At 49.4% G+C, this 22,835-nt stretch overlaps 1 protein-coding gene across 3 annotated transcripts in view; it reads left to right on the top strand.

Annotated features, from left to right (window-relative positions):
• The window catches only part of NSD1 (nuclear receptor binding SET domain protein 1), a 1,028,734-nt gene that overhangs the window by 485,583 nt on the left and 520,316 nt on the right, over positions 1-22,835 (top strand). The window lies entirely within an intron of this gene.

Here is a 22,835-nt window from a genome sequence, read left to right on the forward strand (position 1 = left end):
TCTGACTAATTCTTCTAGAATTTTTTGGTCAGTTATGCCACCTTTATTCTACAAATGTCCTTCCTGTGGGAAGTTGTCAAAAACAGATCCCCATTCTGTTTGTGTGGTTTGCCTACCTTCCACACATGATGTGGAAAAATGTTATCATTGCCTCAAGCTTTCCAGAAGAACTTTAAAGGAAAGAGAGAACATTTGACTTCTGGAGAGGGAAAGGCAGCATGAGAAGGGGGCAAGAAGTGAGTTGTCATCTGGAAGACCCCCCTCTTCGTCAAAACGTCGAAGATCTGCTTCTCCTGAAGGTAAAAGCAAGAAAAAACAACATCAGGAAGCGGCGACGTCGAAAAAAGTGAGTTCGACGTCGAGACCAGTGGAAAGAAGTACATCAACGTCGAAGTTATCGCCGCTAAAGCACATGTCGGTGTCGAAACGGAGGAAGAGGTCGCCGTCGAGAAGCTTGTCGACGTCGAGGCCTTTGGTGTCGATTTGTTGTGAGGACGACGTTGAGAGTGAGACGATCGACGTCGAGAGAGAAAGTAAGGTCTACGTCGAGAGGAAGAGCAAGATCGATGTCGAGAGTAAGAGTGAGATCGACGTCGAGAAAGAAAGCGAGATCGACGTCGAGAGGTAGAGATACGACGTTGGGACCTGAAAAAAGATGATCACAGTCTCCGTCGAGACATGGGTCGACGTCGAGACATGCCTTGGCTTGAGGCTTGACAGGGCTCTGTCGATGTCGAAGAAGCAAACGACGTCGAAGAAGCAAACAACGTCGAGGAAGTAGACGTCGAGGTCTCCGCCACCTGCCTCACGGTCGGCGTCGAGACACTCTGGATCGGCCTCTTGGACCTCTCATAGGTCTTTATCGAGGTCGGAGTCTGCGTCGAGGGCTTTGGCTGACCCTCCAAGGTCTACGTCGAAAGACCTGACGTCAAGGACATCTGTGGACAGGTCTTCAATAATCTTAGCCTCTCTAAATAAAGAATCCTCTATTGTGGCACATTCTAGTTCGACGTCGAGGAATTCGACGTCAAGGGACAGGCAATTGGTTCCCAGAGAGGCTCCTTCAAGATATCCGCAGTCTATTCGGACTTCTTCTTCAGCATCTTCTTCCTCAATGGGGATTCAGATTGTGCATGTTACCCCGGAGGGCTCTCCGGTGCGTAGAACACCTCCTGTGAACATGTCTCCTAGATGGCTGGAAAGCATACGCCATTGGAAGATACAGCCAGGGCCTAATGACAGGCCTCTTACTTTGGCAGCTTAAAGGACACCGGCTGGTGTTTCTCCTATAAGATCTAGATCTCCGGTGCAGAGGCGTTCGCACTCTAGGGAGCGCAGTAGGTCTCATCGGTCTCCTACTCCTAGGAGAAGGCATAGATCTCCTGCCTCTTCCTCTTCATCGAGATCGTCTTACAGAGACTATTCGCCCACGATCTCATCAACACCACCTTCCAGGATATCTCCAGTATAAGATCTGGGAACTTTCAATGAGGTATTATGCCGTGGGGCTAGCAAATTCAATATAACAATGGCAGTTCCTCCTGTGAAGTATTCTGTCATCTTTGAAACGTTACATCATAAGTCGTCTGCTTGACCTTTTCTTCCGTTGGTGCCTGGTTTGTTGGAACCAGCAATGAAGACCTTCTTGACGCCAGCTACGATGGGCTCCGGGCCTTCAAGAATTGCAAAAAAGTATAAAGCACCTGATCAGGATCCTCTTTTCCTGCGTACAGATCCACCTCCTGATTCTCTAATAGTGGCGGCTGCCAGGAAGGCCCACTCTGCTACATCTGTCTCATCTGCTCCGCCAGATAAAGACAGTAAAAACATGGACTCCTTGGGGCGGGGGATGTGTAACACAGCTGGATCAGTCCTGAGAGTGGCCAGTGCTGCAGCATTACTGGGTCGCTATGATGGTCTCTTATGGAACTCTGTCTAGATTTGCGGAGAAGCTACCTAAGGAAGATCAGAAGGATTTCCTTGAGATTGTGGGAGAAGGTGGTTTGGTCGCAAACCAGAGTATAAGTGCGGCGGCTGATTCTGCGGATCTTGCAGCGCATGGGTATGCCCATGGCATATGCTCAAGGAGATCGGCATGGCTGCACCTCACGGGCCTTAAGCCAGATGCCCAAAGGAAAATAGTTAATCTGCCATTCAATGGGTCAACATTATTTGGATCTCATGCGGATGATGAGATGGCCAAGATGAAAGCGGAGCGGGATACTCTAAAAGCGGTTGACCTAGAGAAAAAGGAGGAGTTCCGTCATCGTTTTCACCTCTAGGACAAGAGGTCGTTTCAACAACGTTGGCAAACGTCAAACTGGTCGACGCAAAACCAGGGGCAGTCTCAGAAAAGGTTGCAGTTTCAACAGCGAAGCCTGGGCGAGGCAGAGGAGGAAATGGACAACAGTCCTCTGCGGCGAAGCAACCTCAGAAGCAATGAGAAAGAACTTCCTCCACAGCTTTGGTCCACTCCGGTAAGAGGAATCATTGCTCTATACTTGGACGAGTGGAGAAAAATGACAAAGGACAGATGGGTCATTGACATAATCCAAAACGGTTATCTCCTAAAATTCAAATCACCTCCTCCTGGCATACTTCCAAAGAAAGTTTTTCATCAAAGTCAAAAAGTTCTACAAGAAGAGGTAAACATCCTGTTGCGCAAAAGAGCCATAGAGGAAGTTCCTACGTCACAGAGAAACCAAGGTCTGAACTCCCGCTTCTTCTTGGTGAGGAAAAAAGGTCCCAATGCAGAATTCAGACCTATACTGGATTTAAGGTTGTTGAACAGATTTATTCGAAGGGAGAAATTTCGGATGTTAGCGCTCCATCAAATATTTCCCCAGTTACATCAGGGGGACTGGATGTGTTCCATCGACCTGAAGGATGCATATTTTCATGTTCCAATCTCAAAGAGGCATCTCACATTTCTCAGATTTTAAGTGTCTGTTTATCACTACCAGTATGCAGTACTTCCGTTCGGACTGAAGTCAGCTCCCTGAACGTTCTCAAAGTGTATGGCGGTGGTAGCTGCATTCCCCCGATGACAGAGAATTTTCATATATCCATACTTGGACGATTGGCTCCTAAAAAGTTCATCCCCATCTCTTTTGGAAGATCATCTTTCAATTTGCCTTCAGTTCTTGCACAAGTTGGGCCTTCAGGTCAATTTCAAGAAATCAATAATGAACCCAACCCAGCAAATCCACTATCTGGGGGCTCTTTTGGACACTGCAGAAGAAAACGTGTGTCCTTCGGAGGAGAGGTGGTTATCAATCAGGACGAAATGTCAGCTTCCTATTCAAACCACATCCCCGACAGTTCGCCAAGTATCCTCTCTGCTGGGGTCGATGGCGTTGTGCATCTTCATAGTTCCAAACGCAAGGTTGCACATTCGTCCGCTGCAGCAGTGTTTAGAGGATCAGTGGAGACAGAGGACGGGGCGTTGGGAGGATCGAATACTCCTTCATCAGTCCGCCAAAGATTCCATCCGATGGTGGATGAAGAAGTCCCACTTGATGCAAGGAGTGCCATTTCATCAAGACCCTCCGACTCAAACTCTGATCACGGACACCTCTCTCCAGGGTTGGGGTGCTCATATGGGCCCTCTGCAAGTACAAGGGCTATGGTCAGAATCCGAGAAGGGCTGTCACATCAACCTGCTGGAACTAAGAGCGGTTCATCTGGCTCCCAAGTCCCTGTTTCCATCATTCCAGTCTCGGTCCCTCCTGGTGCAAACAGACCATACAACTACAATGTATTATTTAAAGAAGCAGGGGGGTTCCAGGACTCTGTTCATGGAAGCCCAGACCATCTGGAATTGGCTACTGGCGAGAGACTTGTCGATAACAGTGGTGCATCTGCCCGGGTCACTCAACTCGCAGGCGGATTTTCTCAGCTGGGATTTCTTCGAGGCTCACGATTGGGTCCTCAACGAGGAAGTCGCAAACAGTATTTTTCAAGCATGGGGAATTCCAGATATCGATCTGTTCGCAGACGCGGGAAACGCAAAATGCCCCGTCTTCGAGTCCAGGTTTCTCCAGATCGGGTCTCGGGGGAATGCACTTTTGATAGACTGGTGTCAGAACTTACTGTACGCTTTTCCTCCGACCCCACCAACAGAAATCAACAGGATGTACAAAACCAGGTCCAGGATGATTCTGATTGCCCCGAGTGGCCACACCAATGGTGGTTTCCAGATCTCCTTCAGTTGCCGGAAGTACCACACAGGAGATTGCCGTGTCGCCCGGATCTTCTGTCCAAGCAGATGGGGAGAGTGTTCTACCCCAACCTGTCCTCCCTACGCTGGCAGCATGGCTCCTGAAGTCATCCAGTACGGACACTTGCAGTTGAATCCAGAGTGTATGCATATCCTTAAGGAGGCGAAGCGTCCTTCTACAAGGAAATCATATGGTTTTAAATGGAAACAATTCTTTCTGTGGTGTTAGAACAATGGTCTTGATCCTATACATGGTCAAGAACAGGTGATTCTACCGTATCTGGTACATTTGGCAAGGTCTGGTCTTCAGTTTAGCTCTATCAAGGCCATCTTGCAGCAATCACGGCTTACAGGAAATCTCCTACTCAGACTTCCTTTTTTAGGATGCCTGTAGTGAAAGATTTTCAGGAAGGTTTACGAAAGGTGTATCTACCAGTCAGGTGCCCTTCTCCACCTTGGGAGCTTAATGTGGTGTTAATTAAGTTAATGGGTGCTCCTTTTGAACCTATACATAAGGCATCCTTGCAACACTTGACTTGGAAGGTAGCGTTCCTTGTAGCCATTACTTCTGCTCGTAGAGTGAGCGAGATCCAGGCTCTGTGTTGCAAGGAACCTTTCATTGTGTTTCATGCTAATAGAGTGGTACTCAGGACACATCCTTCTTTTTTGCCCAAGGTTGTGTCAGACTTTCACATTAATCAGACTATAACATTATCAACTCTTTTCCCCAAATCCTACCACTCCTGCTGAAAGAGCTCTGCACTCTTTAGATCTTAAGAGTCCTTAAGTTTTATCTGGACAGAACAAAGACTTTGAGACAGTCAGACCGTTTGTTCATCAGCTATGGCCCTATTAATACGGGCTCTGAGGCCTCTAAAAGGTCCATATCTAGATGGATTGTGTCTTGTATTGTCCTAGCGTATCAGTTGTCAAACAGGTCTTTGACAGGAAGAGCTAAGGCTCATTCTACAAGAGGGAAAGCTTCCAATACGACTCTCCTTAGAAATGTTTCTATGGCAGAAATCTGTAAAGGCAGCGATCTGGCTTTCAGTGCATACTTTTACTCGCCATTAAAGTCTTGACTCAGACACACAGACTGATGCTCAGGTTGGGCAGGCATCGCTCAGAAATGTATTTGCTGCTTCTAGCTAGACTATGTGTGTCAAACTGTTATTGCTTATATTTTCTGCTCGCTCGCTTTGGAGTGGGTATAAGCTTGCTAACCTATTCAGTGCTTATGACTATTAATGAGTATTCCCTGGAAGAGAAGGATTAGTTACTTACCTGTAATCCTAGTTCTCTTCCAGGGGTATACTCATTAAAGCGGGCGAGCAGTAGCATTATGGTTTAATATGTGTGTTTTGATATGATACACGCAGATACCTGCAAGTTTTACTGTACCGTACAAAAGAACTGACCTAACTGTCACCTGTGGGGCAGGATGGGAGCAGAGTTCCCCCTGGAGGCCTTAAAGGCAAAGTGTTCAGATTCTCTGAGGCCTTAAAGGCGAGGTGCAAGTCTGATTTTCTGTACAGGGATGTTATTTCTTTATGGAGCCTACCCGCTCATGGGCAGAAATTATTCAGTGCTTATGACTTTAATGAGTATACCCCTGGATGAGAACTAGGATTCCAGGTAAGTAACTAATCATTCCCTGCAAACCAGGTACCCAGTGCCTATGTTTTTTCCCTAAATATGTACTGTTGCATAACCAAATTGGCAACTCTCTGTCCTCATGTAAGTCCCTTGTAAAAGGTACAATAGGCACTGGGACCAGGGAAGGCCTCTAAAGGTCGCAGCACTTCTTGTGCCACCCTTAGAGGTCCTGTAGCTTTACACATACACACTGCCATTGCAGGCTGAGTGTTTTGGTGCGGAACAAAGTGAAGAGTCGACATGCATACCTCCCTGTGTGCCATGCCTACAACCCACTGCCTATGGCATAGGTCAGCCACCGCAATAGCTGGGTGCACCATGCCACTGGTGAGGTTACAGATGCATGAGCCCTGTACCCCTACAGTCTTAGATATAGTGAGTGCAGTAATGCCATAAAGAGTATATGGTTTGGGAGTTTGTCATTACGAAATCCACTGCACCATAATGGCTTTACTGAAAACTGGGAAGTTTGGTATCAAACCTCTCAGCACATTAAACCCACACTAATGCCAGTGTGGGATTTAATGAAAAATGCACTCAGACAGCATCCTAGAGATGCCCCCTGAAAAACGACCTAACTCTAGTGTCCTGGCTGAATGCCTGCTTGCCAGCTGCCACCACCAGATATATTTCTGGACCCCTGGGTCAAGAGCCTGCTGCTCTCTAGGTCCTTTAACAAATCACATCCTGGGTTTAGGTGCCAAGCCTCCTCCCCCAGGATGGGCAGGGTCCATGAATGGAAAGCTTCAATGGCTTGCCGCCTTTAAAGCCGACCAAGCACTTTGCTGCTCCCAGCAACTGGCCCCCACTTTGGGATGGAGACTCGGTGGGAAAACCAAGTTCGGAGGAGAGGTGTTGCCCACCTTTGCTAAACCCGCCCCTCAGGCGAGGAAGACGAGGCAAAGCACAACTCTTAGTCCTTACCATCATGAAGATAGGGGACCCAGCCACCAGTGAGGCTTATACCCCCCTCCCACTGGTGGGTGGCATAGTATGGGGTGTACCCACCTCAAGGAAGGGAACCATTGGTCCCAACCTTTACCTACTTGAAACAACCCTAAATATAGTATTTAGGGGCAACCCTGAACCTTGCATCCTCAGACAAGAAGATACAAGGAGGACCGAAGAGCTATGCTGAAAGAAGAGGAGGGGGACACCAACTAATTTAGCCCCAGCCCTACCGCCGGTCACGACCTCCTCCAGCGAAATCCTGGTGTGTCCTGCAGCCCCTCAGACCCAGAGGACCTGCCCTGCCTTCCTCAACCCGACTTTGTCTCCTGTGAGCACCGGATTTGCTCACCAACAGACTCTGACCAAATCAGTGAGTCTGCACCAGATGCCCAGAGCGGAGTTAGAGTTTCCCCAACACCATGAGGAGGCCTCCCCGGCGATCCTGATCTTGATATGGTGATCCCTGACCAGCCTCCATGTTCCCGAAGTCCGCTTGCAGCAACTTTCTGGAGGATCCCCAACCACAACCAGAGCCGCTAAGGAAAACCCGTCGGCAAAAGACACTCCTGCACCCCATGGCCCTGGGTGGCCCAACCAACGGTGTCCTAGCATCCCACGACATCCCAACTTACCTCTCCAGGCGGTAGTCCCATTCAGAAGATCTTTGAGCCCGACCCTGCAGTGCTTGTTCAAACCGGAGAATCCCCATTAAAAGTAACAGGGGACCCAACGCCAAAATAGCACCCTGCACCTGGTTGCCCCTATGCCGCTGTGGGTGCACTTTATGTGCTAACACGGATCCCCCTTTGAGCCCCCTATCAGTAACATTGGGCCTCAGCACTCTGCACCCGACCGCCCTAGTGCAGCTGAGGGTGCTTTGAGAGAACATCCTGGACCATGGGGGTACCCTTGTTCTAACCCCAGAAAGCCAACTCCCAAAAGTAAGCACTTACCTGTAAACAGATAACTCCATTTCCTCCCATAGGATTGCATTGACTGCTTTTCCTTGAAAAATGTTCTAAGTGTGTAGTTGGAAAATTGGATGAAACCTTGTATACTTACAAAAACTGATGTACTCACCTTTTATCTAGGAAGTGTCTCAGTGTGATATCTAGGCATATCACACTGAGTCCAAAAAGTTATTTAAAAAGTAGTCGGAAAAGTAACTTACAAAGTCATCTCAATAGCAACTGAAAAGTAATTCCAACTGTTTATTAATAAGTGACTAGCCTGTAACCAATCCAATTGCATTCAAACTGTATTTAACTGCATTATTCTTGCAAAGTACTATTACACTTACCTATACCAGGCCTGGCCTGGCTTGGTTGTAGAAATAAATTTAACTAAATAATATTTTTATACAAAACAAATTGGTCAGAGTTCAGTCTTTGGGTGTGTGAAATAATTTCTTGTCTGAGTGTGTACTATAAATTCTTAACACTACCCTCTGATAAAGCCTTACTGCTCGCCCTCACTACCACAAATAGACAAAAACACGTGCACTTTTTGGGCGGCAACTCAGCAATTATTGGCCATTAGTGGCACTTTTTAAGGAGTCCTCCCCGCGGTCTCCGTATACCACAGAGCAGCGTGTAGGCGTTTATTTGAGCAAGGCAGAGATCACGAAACTGTAAGTACGGCATAGCCGCTTAGAAGGAGCAGTCACAAACGCTGACTTCGAGATTCTGACGGCTCCTATCACGCCCCCCCTCCCCCCCTTATCTCCTCTGTACAGAATTCAGTTGCGACTCCCTTCCCACCCGTTTCTGAGGCGCATGGAACAGTGTCTCCTAAAAAACGAAGTATGTTTTACAACATTATACTTACCTTGCATACCAGACTAAACTCCTCATTCTCCACCTCGTTTTTTACCAGACTATAGAGCGTGTGGTTTCTGTTAAGTGTGTATATGTCTTGTCCGTCATTTTTTATCCACAGGACACTGCATTAGTGGTGAGGTACACGATTATGGCTAAAGATGCATCATTCACCTTGTCGTACACTTTTATTACAGGTGACAAGTGTTTGCGCAGAAGGAAGCAAATTTTTACTGTTTGTAATTAATTGTGCTTTCTTTTTCCAGATTAACAAGTAGAATACCAAAAGGGTGTTGTATACAGTGCATGATTACTTGCATCCTCACTTGTACATATCACTAGTTTCACTTTATCGATATCATTTTCGTTAACATTATGAGAATAGAAGAGATCAGTTATAGTCCTGATGAAGAAGCCCCAGAGCTTCGAAACATGTTGACTTGATTAGGAGTATCCGCACATTAACACAGGATATCTCCGACCCACTGCTTTTAATAGGACCTGCTCCAGGAAATATTAAAGTTTTTAGTCCACAGGGGCCAGGTCCTTTTTAATCTCTTTTTCACTCACCCTCGACCCTTCCTCTCACAAACTCCTACACCACACTTAGTACTGAAGATCAGTGCTCCCGTGTAGTCGTAGTTCATAGCACGCCCAGTCCTGCAGCGGGAAGGGAAGACCCCCATATTGAAGCATGACACCAAGGGACCTTATGGTGTGTGAGGGGTATTTAAGCAAACACTGTGTGCTTCCAACCAATGTAGGAGAGACACTCTAACCAGTGAGAAAACTTCCACTGAAAGAAACCCATCTACAGGTGGATCCTTGTGTTTGATATAGATTTCTAGAGGAGGATGTATCCATCTCCAGTGCCCTTCCAGGACACTACCACTTCCCTCCCTCTATTGTTGACGTTTTCAAACAGGGACTCTTTAGTAGTGATACCTACACCAACCCCTCTACTTCTTGCACCCTCTTTCTACACCTTCAGTTGTTCAGGCAGGATTGTGGCCTGCTTGCCTATTGCAATGACTCCTTGGATCCCTCAGATTTTCCTGACACCTTTATGGCTACTTTGTCTCTGGTGTCAAAACCTTTGAGATGTCAACCTCATCTTAATTAACTCAGCAGGAACAAGAGTTGAGTCAATGGGATTGAGAAGGACTCCGCTACGACAGTGAATGTGGAGGAGTGTAATGTATTTGCGCTTTTAACACACCGTGATAGGCAAATGTGGAACACTTCAACATTTAGGGATTTTAGCATGAAGTGATGCAGCTGTGGACGTAGCCAATGCAGCATCAAGTAGCCTGCAGTTGGCCGGGTACTGACACGACAAAGCTGATTTCGTAGTCCCTATTTTCAAACTTATATGTTAACATGAGAGCAAGACATGCCTTTCAGTAGTGATTTGTTTGGGAATCGTTGACTATCAAAATAAGTATGAAGAGTGCAAAATTCAAACAAGATTGGTTTATTCCGTTTGCAGAACTCATGGGAGAATACAACCCACTAATGTGGGTGGATCTTCATCATACAAAACATATGGGTGCTATTCTAACTTTGTCATCTATCAGCAAAAGCACCAGTCATTTAGCAACAGTAAAGACAGCCAGTGCGAAACAGGTCTGTCTACTTCTTTCTTAACACCATTTCATCATCCTAGTTCCAAACTTAGGGATCCTTAAATATGGACATGTTGGTTCATCCATTCTCGGAACAAGACTAGGAGGCTCAGACCATATCGGAGCTGGGTCTGCAAGGGCCGAAACTGGTCAGAGAACCAAACACTGGTAAATAAGTAGAGCCAGATAGCTCCTACTTAAAGCTGGACTGACCTGGCCAAGATTTTGTTACTGGTACAAATATAAAGGTTTTCCATGCGAAGAGACCCCAAGTTAGGTCAGCGAGGTGCTCTGCCCCAAGTCTCATCTCATCCGAGGAATTCTCCTGGTTTTTTACAAACAAAATCAAAACCGTAGGTAGTGAACTTAGTGCTGCCTCACTCCCTCTACCGAACCCTGACCTTCCGCCTCTTCCCCCCTGCTTCCACAGTCCTCACCTAAGAATTTAGCACACTGGACAATTTCTCACTCTACGATGAAGACTGTCGCCAAAATCCTTTCCACCTTAAACACGAACCACCATTTCAACGACCCGCTCCCTTCAAACTGTCTTGCGACCGCTGCCCAATCCATTATTTCCAGCTGGACTGCGATAATTAACGCCTCTCCGGCAGGGATCAATCCCGGACTGTCTGAAAGTGGGCCAAGTCCTCCCCATTCTAAAAAAGCCGTCGCTGGATCCAGCCTCCCCAGACAATTTTAGACCGATTTCCAACATTCCTCTCTTGGCTAAAGTTCTGGAGAAGTGTGTGCAACTACAGCTAAGTCACCACATCAACAACTTCCATGTACTCTAGGATTGCCAATCTGGTTTCCGACTTGGACACAGCACTGAAACCACCATGCTCCACATCGTAAATGATGCCCTACAAACCCTTGACTAATACAAAACCTGTCTCCTAATCCTCCTAGATCTATCCTCTGCCTTCGACATGGTCAACCACGAGATGCTACTTGAACACCTCAAACGTAGGATGGGATTAGATGGCACAGTCCTCGACTGGTTTAGTTCCTACCTTCAAAACCGATCTCAGATTCCTAATCCACGGCAACCTGTCCGCTCCCTCCTTGGTCACGGCGGGAGTCCCTCAAGAATCAACCTTGTCCCCCACCCTTTTCAACCTCTATTTAGAACCCCTTGCTGAAGCCCTTCGCACTGCAAATATTTCCTACCATATGTACGCTGACGACATTCAAATCTACATAAAAATCTAAATCTTTTGAGGAGATCCTCACCTTGAGTGAGGCCCTGAAGCTGACCGTCCAATGGCTCTCCTCCAACCAACTCAAACTCAATGCAAAGAAAAAGGAGTTTCTCCTAATCTCCCCGCCCAAAAGCAACTCTGAGATCCAGACATAGATTAAAGCTATCACAGCCTTAAACTGTCCCCCGACCATTGTGGATTTGGCCAAATCTCTGGGAATTACCTTGGATTATAACCTAAACATGCGAGACCACATCAACTCAATGTTCAAATCTGCCAGATTCCACCTGAGCTACCTATGGCACTGAAACCCTTTCTTGATGCTCCCAACCTAAAACTTGCAGTACAATCATTATTTATTTCTAGGCTGGAATATGGCTGCTCCACCCTCTCTGGTTTACCCAAGATCTCCCTAGCACCCTTAAAAGCCTGCCTCAATGCAGGCGCCAGACTACTTACCGGCACAAGGAAATTTGATCACATCACTCCTCATCTGAAAGCCTTGAACTGGCTTCCTCTCGAGGCTAGGATTCATCTCAAGCTGGCATGCATCACGCACAAGGCCCTACACTCAAACTCCCCTGCGTATCTTGCACAGAAACGTATGATATCCGGAGGAAGCAGAAATTCACGATCGGCCAGTGCCCTTCTACTCCAGCCTGCACGCTGTCGGAAAAAAACCCTATAATCGGGCGTTCGCTGGGGCTGCACCAAGAATATGGAACTCCTTCCTACCCGCCATCAGAAGAATCCCCTCTCTGGCACGCTTCAAAAAGGAGGCTAAATCCTTCCTCATGGGTAAATTCCTTGGCTAAACCCATTCCACAACCACCTCAGAGACTGCTTCCTTCATCCTGCGACCTCGCCCCTCCAAGAAACCGGGGGTCTGTCCTCAGTAATTGTAATGTTATCCTTGTATTCTCCCATTCCTCTTGTATCCAGCACCCCTCCCCCCTAATTTACAGTACTCTTGTGATATCCTGCGTATTGTATGACTCTCTGACTCTGTAAAGCACTCCGATACCCTAACGGGTCAAGTTCGTGCTCTATAAAACACTAAAATAAATAAAATTGCTTCATCATACTTTACTACTTTGGCTACACGTGCCCCCTGGCTGTTTTTGCATATTCCTCCACTTTGTATAATTTTGCTGCAGTCTCAAAATATGAGGAATCAATATATACTTAGTATTTGGTGGAAAGGCTACGAAGATTGATTTATTAAATGCATATCTGCAATAATCATTTTGTAAATATGCAGAGAATTCACATCCAGAGCAATTTAAACGCACATAAATCAATGACGGTACTAAGAGTGCTAAACCGTAGTTTAAGCAACTTTTCACAATCCTGGCCTTGTTCCACAAGAGAAGACGCCGCTATGATTGCACTATAGTTCGATTTTAAGCTCTCAAGACAGAAATGTTACTACTATTTGTGCATACATTGTAAAACATACTGCAGAGCAGAATTCAGAGTAGTTGAATCTTGTTTTTAGCTTTATTTTCAGTTGAATCAAGCACAGCCGTAACCCAAAAGTATCAGAGCAGTATACAAAACTATTCATCTGAAAGTGAATCCTTTCCAACTCTCCTCTCAAAGTCTCTTCCTGGCATGGTCCATGTTGTGTTGTGTAGTTCCTACCAATCTGTAGGATCTGCGCATTGTTTGGACAACATAAATGAAGGACTTGGTGTCTAGACTCATTCTGGACACCCCCGCTAGATATGTTGGTCTAGAGAACAGCTAGCTCACAGTGCCACCGTAAGCAACCCTAACCTACCAGGGAGCGAATGGTTCTCTGGCAACCCCTGAACATGACAACTCTGACCCTTCAGGGATCGTGGAAACTGCAGAGCCTTTTGCTCAGTCACTCATGCTCACTTATTCTCAGCAAAATATACAGAGAATACACAGTGGGATGTTTTCAATAATATTTATTGAACCAGAGTTATTCTTGCATAAAATGTGTGCTGCAGTGATTAGTAGACCGAAGCAGATAAACGTGATTACAAGCACCAAAAGCGTAAATAGTAGAAATAGTTCTACAATGGTGCCGAAACAATGAATATATGCAGGCATATAAAGGAAGACCGTAATCAAGCGTACTCCCACAATGCGAACTCTACTCTAAGTATACCTAGAGTGTGTGTAGGTGTAAAGCCAAGAATCTCCCCAAGGGATGAATCAACCCCAATACCTGATGGGATAGAGTGAAGGACCCCGTCTTGGTCACGAACCGGAAACCCCTCACGAGATGTCAGGCCGCTGCGTGGCCATTTCTCTGCATGCAAGGTCCTCTGTGTCAGCAGAGGTGCATCCTCTGCTAATCTATCCGGGATGCCTATGTTTTATAATAGAGAGCAGCCTTGCGATGTGCCTATAGATTAACGATGTTATGGATATGTAGATAGCCCAATCGCCCCATCAATAAAGATAGTGATGACATTTGTACATAGTATTAAACGAGACCTTGTACATTATATTCACATGGTTGTGATAATGTTGTGTGAAGCTAGATGTGAAAACAAGTTTACTTTTAGGGAAACTAATTCACCATTGTCGTGCATGCGAATATGTGCAAAAGGTCACCACCGCCATTATCAAACTCTCCCTTAGGTTCACCTCCCTCTCCCTACTTACCATCCCCCAGGTAGACTACCTGGTAATCAGACTTGAATACTCGGTGTCTCCCCTTACCTGCGTTTTGGTATATCGCCCTCCCCAACCCATGCCCAATTTCCCCTCGCTCTTTGGCGACCTACTCTCCCAGCTCACTATCAACAACTCCAAAATCCTGGTCCTGGGAGACTTCAACTATTGGCCGTCAGACGCACATGAAAGCTCCCACTCCTTAGCCTTCACCGACCTATTAAGTGGGATCAATGGCCTTCAACACGTCCATACGGCCACTCACTTTTAAGGGCCACATCCTAGATCAAGTGTGGACCTACAATCTTGGAATCCAGTCGCTTACGATTTCACCTTGCCACTGGTCGGACCACTCCTTAATCTCTTTTTCTCTCCTGGTCCCTCCACCGCCCCCCCGTAACCGAGGCCCCAGCCTCCTGGCCCGCCACTGTTACAAAGCAGACCTCGATCTATTTCTTACCTCCTTAACATCCTCGGTTCTGCCCAGTCCCGGCTCCATAGACTCCCAAGAAGCCGCACTTGTCAAATGGCTAGAGTCCGCCAGTGATAAGGTTGCCCCTCTCAAGTTAATTAGAACGAAGCGTCCTCATGACGCACATCGATGGTTTTCGGACAGCCTTAAATCCTTAAAACTGGGACTCCGCCAAGCCGAGCGCCGCTGGCATAGAAACTACAACCCCGCAGAAAAACTTTTTTTTTTGTTAAAGATATTTTTATTGAGAAGATAGAAAGATAGAAAAAACAGAAGAGAGAGGGGACGAAAGCACATGAATTGCAAAACAAAGAAGTGCCTTCGCAGGGGCCAATGCAAAAGGCCGAGTAGCAATAACAGTAATGCAGGGTCGCCCATCGTCCTCACTCAGAGCAGGAAAAAGGAGTTCAAAAATCTGCCCGGGACAATGTCAAGCCCCCGAGAAGACCCGGAGGGGAAAGCCCGCACTGGCACCGGGCAAAGCTATCCAAGTCAGAGGCTTAGTCGACCAAGTCCATGCACGCCTCCAGGCGGCCCGGCCATAAGGAAGACAACGCGGCAAAGATGCTCATAAAAACTCAAACGTCTTCATCCCCCTCCAGAAAAGAAAAACAAACCAAGACACCCCCCCCCCCCCCGAGGCTCCAACTTCCCCGATGCTTCCCTCCCCCCGTTGGTTGCAGCCTGACAACAACCATTCACACAAGCACATTTTACACCTGAAACAGATGTAGGGCACGTATGGTGGGAGGGCAAACCGCTGACGGCAACCCTCGAGAGAGAAAGCGGACCAGTGGGCCCCATCTGAAAGTAAAGTTCTTAAAGTTATTTCAAAAAATGTCCGCCATACGCTCCACACTCGGCAACCTCCACAACCTAGCGAACCAAAGGGAAAGAGCTGGGGCCTCCCTCTTTTTCCATGCAGCAGCCAGAGTCAATTTGGCCGCACCCAAACAGAGCCAAAGGATGTGTTTGTCAGCCCTGGTTTGGTGCTCCAGAAGCGGGTCCCGAAGGCCCAGGAGCACGAAGCCAATGGAATCCGGAATCGGGTAGCCCAGGATCTCCCTAATATGAGACAGAATCTCCTCCCAATAGGGGCGTATGATGGGGCAATCCCACCAGATATGGCGAAAGTCCCCCAGGAGACCACAGCCCCGCCAACATCTGTCAGACGCAGAAGGAAAAATCTTTTTCAACCGAGTCGGATACAGATACCAATCCAGCATGGTCTTCATATGTGCTTCTCGCAGATCAATAGAATGATTAAATTTGTGCAGATCCCGCCATAGATGACACCACTCTTCGTCGGATATATACCGCCCCAGGTGCTCCTCCCACAAACCCATGTATCTAGGGCGAGGTGAGATAGCCGTGGTTAATAGTAAATCATAAAGGAATGAAATCACCCCCTTCATAGATGATGTGCGTGTGATGTAAGATTCAAAATCCGTGGGAGGCCTCGTCGCGGCGTCCCGTACTTCAGGAGACAATGCCCAATGCAGCAGCTGGGCGTGCCGGTAGCGCTCAGTAGGTGGCACCCCATAGTCACGCATGCAATTTTGGAAGGTGAGCGGCTCATAGCCATGGAACAAATGTGTAAGTGCGTGGCAGCCCCCCGCCTTCCACCCATCGAAGGGCCCCTCAACAAGAGCCGGCGGAAACGCTGGGTTAAAGTGAATAGGTGTGAAGGGGGAGGGAAAGGAGGTCCATCTGTCATCACTAGAGACCGAATCCCAGACCTTCAGAGTGGTGCTCGTAGGGGTGCTAATATATGCGTTGCGGGGCCGATCCCCCTTCGCCTTCCAAACCAGATCCCATATAGAGCGACCCGCCACGCTCCTATCCATATGTAGCCAGTGCTTCTCCGACTCCATTTGGGTCCATTCAGCCAGCACCCGGAGTTGTGCCGCTTTGTAGTAAAGAAGCATGTCTGGAAGGCCAGCCCCGCCCTTCCCCAACGGCCGGCGAAGCGTAAGAAAGGAGAGTCTAGCACGGCCCCCCTGCCAAATGTAACGCAGAACCATAGTCTTTAGACGTCGAAAAAGCCCCCCATCCAAGGTAATGGGGAGGGCTTGGAACAGATAAAGCAGCTTGGGGAGCAGCGTCATCTTGACGGCATGGACGCGCCCCAGCCAGGAGATAAACATAGGCTTCCAGCGATTCAGTTCAGACTGTATCTGAGTCAACAGAGGAGGGAAGTTAGCTGCATACAAAGTGGCGATGGAGGAGGTCAGTCGGACCCCGAGATATTGAATGGAGGAGCTAGACCAGGACAGAGGCGTAAGCGGTCGAATGCGCTCTACCTCAGAAGGTGGCAGCGTGAGGTTGAGAATGTATGATTTGCCGGGATTCACCCGAAATCCCGCCACCGCTTCGAACTGGGAGAGCACGTCTTGCACCCGCGGGAGGGAAGTCCCGGGGTCAGCTAGCGACAATAGGACATCGTCAGCAAACAGAGATATTTTGTGCTGTTCCCCCGAAAAGGGGAGGCCCACAATATCCGGATCCTCTTGTACCCTAATGGCAAGAGGCTCAATGCTGAGCGCAAAAAGTAAGGGAGATAGGGGGCAGCCCTGCCTCGTGCCTCTGGAATGTGCAAAAAAGGGCGATACATGACCATGATACATGACCATTCACCACGGTAATTGGCCCGAAGCATATCTATAAATTTGGGAGAAAAGCCAAAAGCATGTAGAGTACCAAAGAGAAAGTCCCAATCCACCCGATCAAACGCCTTTTCAGCGTCAAGGCCTAGCAGAACAGCCGGAATCTTGAAGCGTTCAGCTTTCTCGACCAAATGGATTAGCCGTCTAGTGTTACCATGGGTCTGATGACCCTTTATAAAGCCCGATTGATCCGGATGGATGAGGGCAGGCAGGCATAAGGTCTTGGAGTCGGGTGGCTAAGATAGAGGAATACAACTTGGCATCAACATTCAATAGGGCTATGGGCAGGTACGATTCGCATTTAGAGGGGTCTTTCCCCGCTTTGGGAATGATCGAGATCATAGCCTCCGCCATAGTGCCCGAAGTATGTCCTGCCTCCCTCATGCTGTTGAAAAGAGTCATCAAGCGATCCCCCAACTCGGACGCGAACGTCTGATAGAAGGAAGCCGTATAGCCGTCCGGGCCCGGGGCCTTTTGCGGTTTAAGGGACCGAATGGCGGACAGCACCTCCTCCCTAGTAAAGGGGGCTTCCAAGAGCTCGTTCCATTCCTTGGAAACCTGTGGAAGCGACAGGGCCTCCAAGTATGCTCGCTGAGCGGCCGGCACCAGACGGTCTGCCGAGTATAATGCGGCATAGAAGTCGCCGAAGAGCTCTGCCTTGGCCGCATCCCTGTGTTCCACGACCCCGGAGGGGGTCCGAATGCCACCCACATATTCCCTCTCCCGTTTATCACGGAGGTGCCGTGCTAGGTGCTTCCCCGCTTTGTTGCCCTGAGCATAGGAGAGGCGCCGTAGGCGCAAGAGGGTATATTCAGCCCGATTATTATAGTGCGCCCTAAGCTTCCCTCGCACCGCAGCAAGAGGGCGAAGGGTCTTTCTAGAAGGATTCTGTTTATGCGCAGTTTCCAACGTCGCCAGTTCCGCCTCCAGCGCCTCCCTCTCCTCGCGCCGAAGCCTATTCAGGGCGGAGTTCAATGCGATGCACGTACCCCGTGTCGTCGCCTTGAAGGCGTCCCATTGGGTGAAAACCGAGGTGTCACCAATCTTGTTACGCTCAAAGAACTCACCAATGGCCGCCCTAAGCTTCTTGCAGGACTCCTCATCTCGCGTAAGGGATGCCGGGAAATACCATTTGCGGTGGGGGGACGACTCCGGGGCCCAGATCAAGCACGTCGCCAAAAGGCTATGATCAGAAACCGAAAGCGGAAAGATTTTGCTATCGCGCAAGTCGCCTTGTAGGGATTGACGTACAAAAATGTGGTCAAGACGGGAATATGTGTGGTGAACATGTGAATAGAACGTGTAATCCCTAGTGCGGGGGTGGAGGGAGCGCCAGCCATCAATAAGGCCCAGACTCAACAAAGTATCACGCAGCTCCGGGGAAAAGAGACCCGTCCTCTGTTGATGTGAACAATCAAGACACTTATCCCAAACCAAATTGAAATCCCCCATCACAATCAATGCCCCCTCCCCAAAGTCCCCCACCACTCTCAGAAAGGCCTCAAGGAACCCATGTTGGCCCGTGTTTGGAGCATAAACAACCACCCACGTGCAAAGCTTACCCATGAGCATCCCCTGCACCATCAACCACCGCCCCTCCTTGTCCCCCCGCACCCCCACAGGCTGAAATTGAAGTGAAGAGCGGAACCCCTCGGTGCTTAGTAGTGGCTGAGGATTTATAGATCAGGGGATACTGTCTGTGCTTAAGTCTAGATTCATCTTTACGGGCCAAATGAGTCTCCTGCAAACCCACCACATCCAGTTGATGATCGAGAATATACTTCCACACTTTCTGGCGTTTTTGAGGAGAGTTAAGGCCTTTAACATTCCAGGAGCCTATTGTAACAGGCGACATCGAATCCAGTACCCCCCCCCCCCCCCCCCCCACCATCGCTCCAATCAATGCAGCCCACCGCCAGATATAAACCAGACACACCACAGCCATACCAGGTCCCCAGCCACCACCAGCGGGAGCCATCCCCAGCAAGCCCACCCAAAACCACAGGAGCCTCAAAAACAAAACTGAAAAAAGGAAAAGAGAGAACAAGAAAGAGAACAATGAAAGTTGGACATGACCATAAGGGTCGGGGGTAGAAGACCCTGGTAATGCCCCCCCCCGAATCCAGGGTCGGGGTAACCCTCCAGTGGAGAACTGTCCCACAGAGTACCTGAAATGGTAGAGCCCCCCCGGCTCCCACGGGCCACTGTTGAGGGGGCCTAGGCCGCCGAGGAGCTGTCCACTCGGCTCGACTCAGTCACTTGGGCCACCGAGGCTAAAGCTTCTCCCCTTTGTCTGGCTTGCCGATGGAGATGGCCCCTCCGCTACGCCATGTCGGCCCACTCTTTGCCAAGCGGGAACGGCGACGTCTTCTTGGAGAGGCGCTGGCGTCCGCCGACGCAGAGGATTCCTCCATTCCGAGCAACTCCCTGGCGGCTGCTAGAGTTCGCACTTGTACCAGTCTATTTGACACCTGAAGATAAGCCGAAAGGGGTGACCCCAGGAGTAGGACACCCCGTGCTCCCTCAGAAAGGCCGTGATCGGGCGGAAGTCCCGTCGCTTCTGCAAGGTGGAAGCCGCCAGGTCTTGAAAAAGTTCAGGGCTGTGCCCACGAAAAAGCAGGTTGTTGGTATCCCTCGCCTTCCGCAAGATCGTCTCCTTCAGCTGAAAGTCGTGGACACAAATCAAGATGTCGGGAGTCGGCGAGCGCGCGCCACGTGGCAGGCCCACTCGATGTACTCTGTCCATCTTGACTTCATTGCGATCGTCCTCCGCCAAAATTTGCAAAAAGAGAGCCTCCACATACTCCCGTAGGTTTCCACCGTCTCCATCCCATGGCACCGCTCGTATTCGGATATTATTACGACGGAACCGGTTTTCCAAGTCCTCGCAGTGGGTCTGGAGATCCAGATTTTGCTCGCGGAGCTGGAGCAGATCTTGCTGTAGCTGATGGACATCCCCATTGAGGCCCAACTCGTGGTCCTCTAAGGTCGCTACACGCTCGCCGATGCCGTCTACATCTCGGCTGACCTTGCGGAGGTCGGAGGCTAGTTGAGCTTTCAGTTCCGTAATATCCTCCTTGATGGAGGAAAAAAGCTCTATCAGGAAGGCCTTCGTAACCGGGCCATCAGCGTCGTCTTTGGTCGGCGACTTGCTAGGGCCGGGGGGCGATCCCGACGCCCCCTACCAGGACCATCCTTCCCTGGTTTATTCAGGCGAGTCCTCGTCGACATGATGCGAAACCTCAGCCCAGAGGGTGAGAGGCAAGATGGCACCACCTCCCCGTCCGTTAGTCTTCTGCGCTGTCCAGCAAGCCCCCAGACAGGCCGGCGCCTCTTCGTCGCCTCCGTTCGGCAACAACAGCCTGCTAGGACGCCGGGATCACAGGCAGGCCCGTCACAATCCCAGTGGGGGGGACTCGCAAGGCAAGCGCTTCACTCGGTAACTTGCTAGAGTCCCAGGTCCCCTCGCGTGAAGAGTCGACGTCGCCCAGACAAAGCCCCGTAGGCCGCTCCGGAACTCGTGCGTCACCAAACTAACACCTCGGCTAAGTCCGCCGTCCCAGGTCGTAGCACGACGGGAGAAGGAGCAAACCAATGCAGGACACCTCAGTGAACCAAGGAGAGTCAAAGCCGAGGCTGAAATCGCCCCAAAGCCGCTAGACAAAGCTATGAAGGGCTTGGGGTGCCGGAGGAGCTCGCAGGCACGTCTTACTCCGTCGCCATCTTGGCCACGCCCCCCAAAACTACAATTCTTAAAACTTTCTGGAGAATACAAACAGGCAATCTCAGTCGCCAAAACTGCTTACTTCTCCACAAAAATTCTTAACTCCGCGCAAAAATCCAAAGAAATTTTTGCCATTGTGGAGGAGCTCTCTCACCCGGACAGGGTGACCCTCAAACCCCTCCCATCCCAGCCTCTATGTGACTCCCTTAATCAATACTTTACAGACAAGATCAGCAAAATCAAAAATAGTATCTCCTCTGGATCCCCGGCGATGTCCCTCACAGGGGTTATTCCCCCCTCTAATCCCCACTCCCTGACCCAGCTTCCCCCCATACTAGAAGGAGACTTTCTCTCCCTGCTTAATAAAGTTTCATCTGGCTCCCCCACGGACTGCTGCCCTCCTGCGATTCTCCGTGCTGCCTTCTCGGCTTGCCCTGCCCCTCCGCTGGCCCTCCTGAACAACTCTCTCCTGCTCGGTGAGGTCCCCAGCCAGTTAAAGAACGCCGAGGTGGTCCCCATACTAAAAAAATACAATGCCGACCCCGCGGTTATGGGCAACTTCCGTCCCATCTCCCTTCTCCCTTACCTGAGTAAGGTACTTGAGACACATGTGACCAGCGTCCTTAATTCTTTTATTGAAGTCCAACTTCCTAGACTCCCAGCAAGCTGGGTTTAGACCTGCCCATTCGACGGAGGCGGTCATCCTCTCCGTCATGGAGGAACTTCGTAGAGGCGCCGACTCTAATATTAGTCAAGCTCTTATTCTCCTAGATCTATCGGCGGCCTTTGACACGGTCGACCACACCATCTTGGTCGACCGTGTCAAAGAGGCAGGCATCAGTGGGTCGGCCCTCAGCTGGGTTCGCTCCTTCCTGACGAATCGCCACCAATCTGTCCGACTCTCCCAGTTTTCGTCTGACAAGATGAAGCTTACTTGCGGCGTTCCGCAGGGTACGTCTTTGTCACCACTCCTATTTAATTTGTATCTCACCCCCCTGATCCGCTCCCTCCGGGGAAGGAATGTCACTGCATTTAACTATGCAGATGACATTCAGCTTGTCTTCAACCTTGATTCCTCGGACGAAGCGATCCAAGACTTTCAGTCCACCCTCTGCCACATCAGTAACTGGATGGGTGCTCACCATCTTAAACTTAACCCCGACAAGACGGAGCTTGTTCTTGTCGGAGGCCCCTCCAACCCCTGGAACTCTACTTTCTGGCCCCCTTCCCTCGGCCCCTCTCCTTGCCCTGCTGACAAGGTGAAAAGCTTGGGAGTTTACATCTCCCATGATCTCTCTATGAAGCACCAGGTCAGTGCCACTTTGTCCTCTTGCTTTTTCCAGCTCAGGAAGATCCGGAAAATAGCTCACTTCCTGACCACCGAGGCCCTCACTCTGGCACTGCTGGCATTAGTCATCTCTCGGATTGACTATGCCAACGCCCTGTATGCAGGCATCCCACAATATCAAATCAAAAGACTACAGCTGATACAGAATCAGGCAGCCCGCCTGATCTACCAACAACCCAAACACCTCCACGTCCGTCCCCTGCTTAAAGCCCTGCACTGGCTTCCTGTATCGGAGAGTTGCAAGTTCAAACTAGGTTGTTTGACCCATAAATCTCTGGCCGGTATCGGTCCTTCCTTCATTTCTTCTCTCTTGCACCCCTACGCTCCCCCTAGGCACCTTCGATCCTCTCACTATGCGCTCCTCCAGACGCCTAGGTTCAGGCGCAAAAAACACGGAGGTCTCAGATTTTCTTACCTGGCTCCCTCATTCTGGAACTCACTTCCGTTGGAACTTAGACTCTCTCCCTCTTACCAAGTAAGTGAACAGCGCCAAGAAACCG

Source organism: Lissotriton vulgaris, chromosome 7, assembly GCF_964263255.1.
Source record: "Lissotriton vulgaris chromosome 7, aLisVul1.2, whole genome shotgun sequence".
Lineage (NCBI taxonomy): Eukaryota > Metazoa > Chordata > Amphibia > Caudata > Salamandridae > Lissotriton > Lissotriton vulgaris.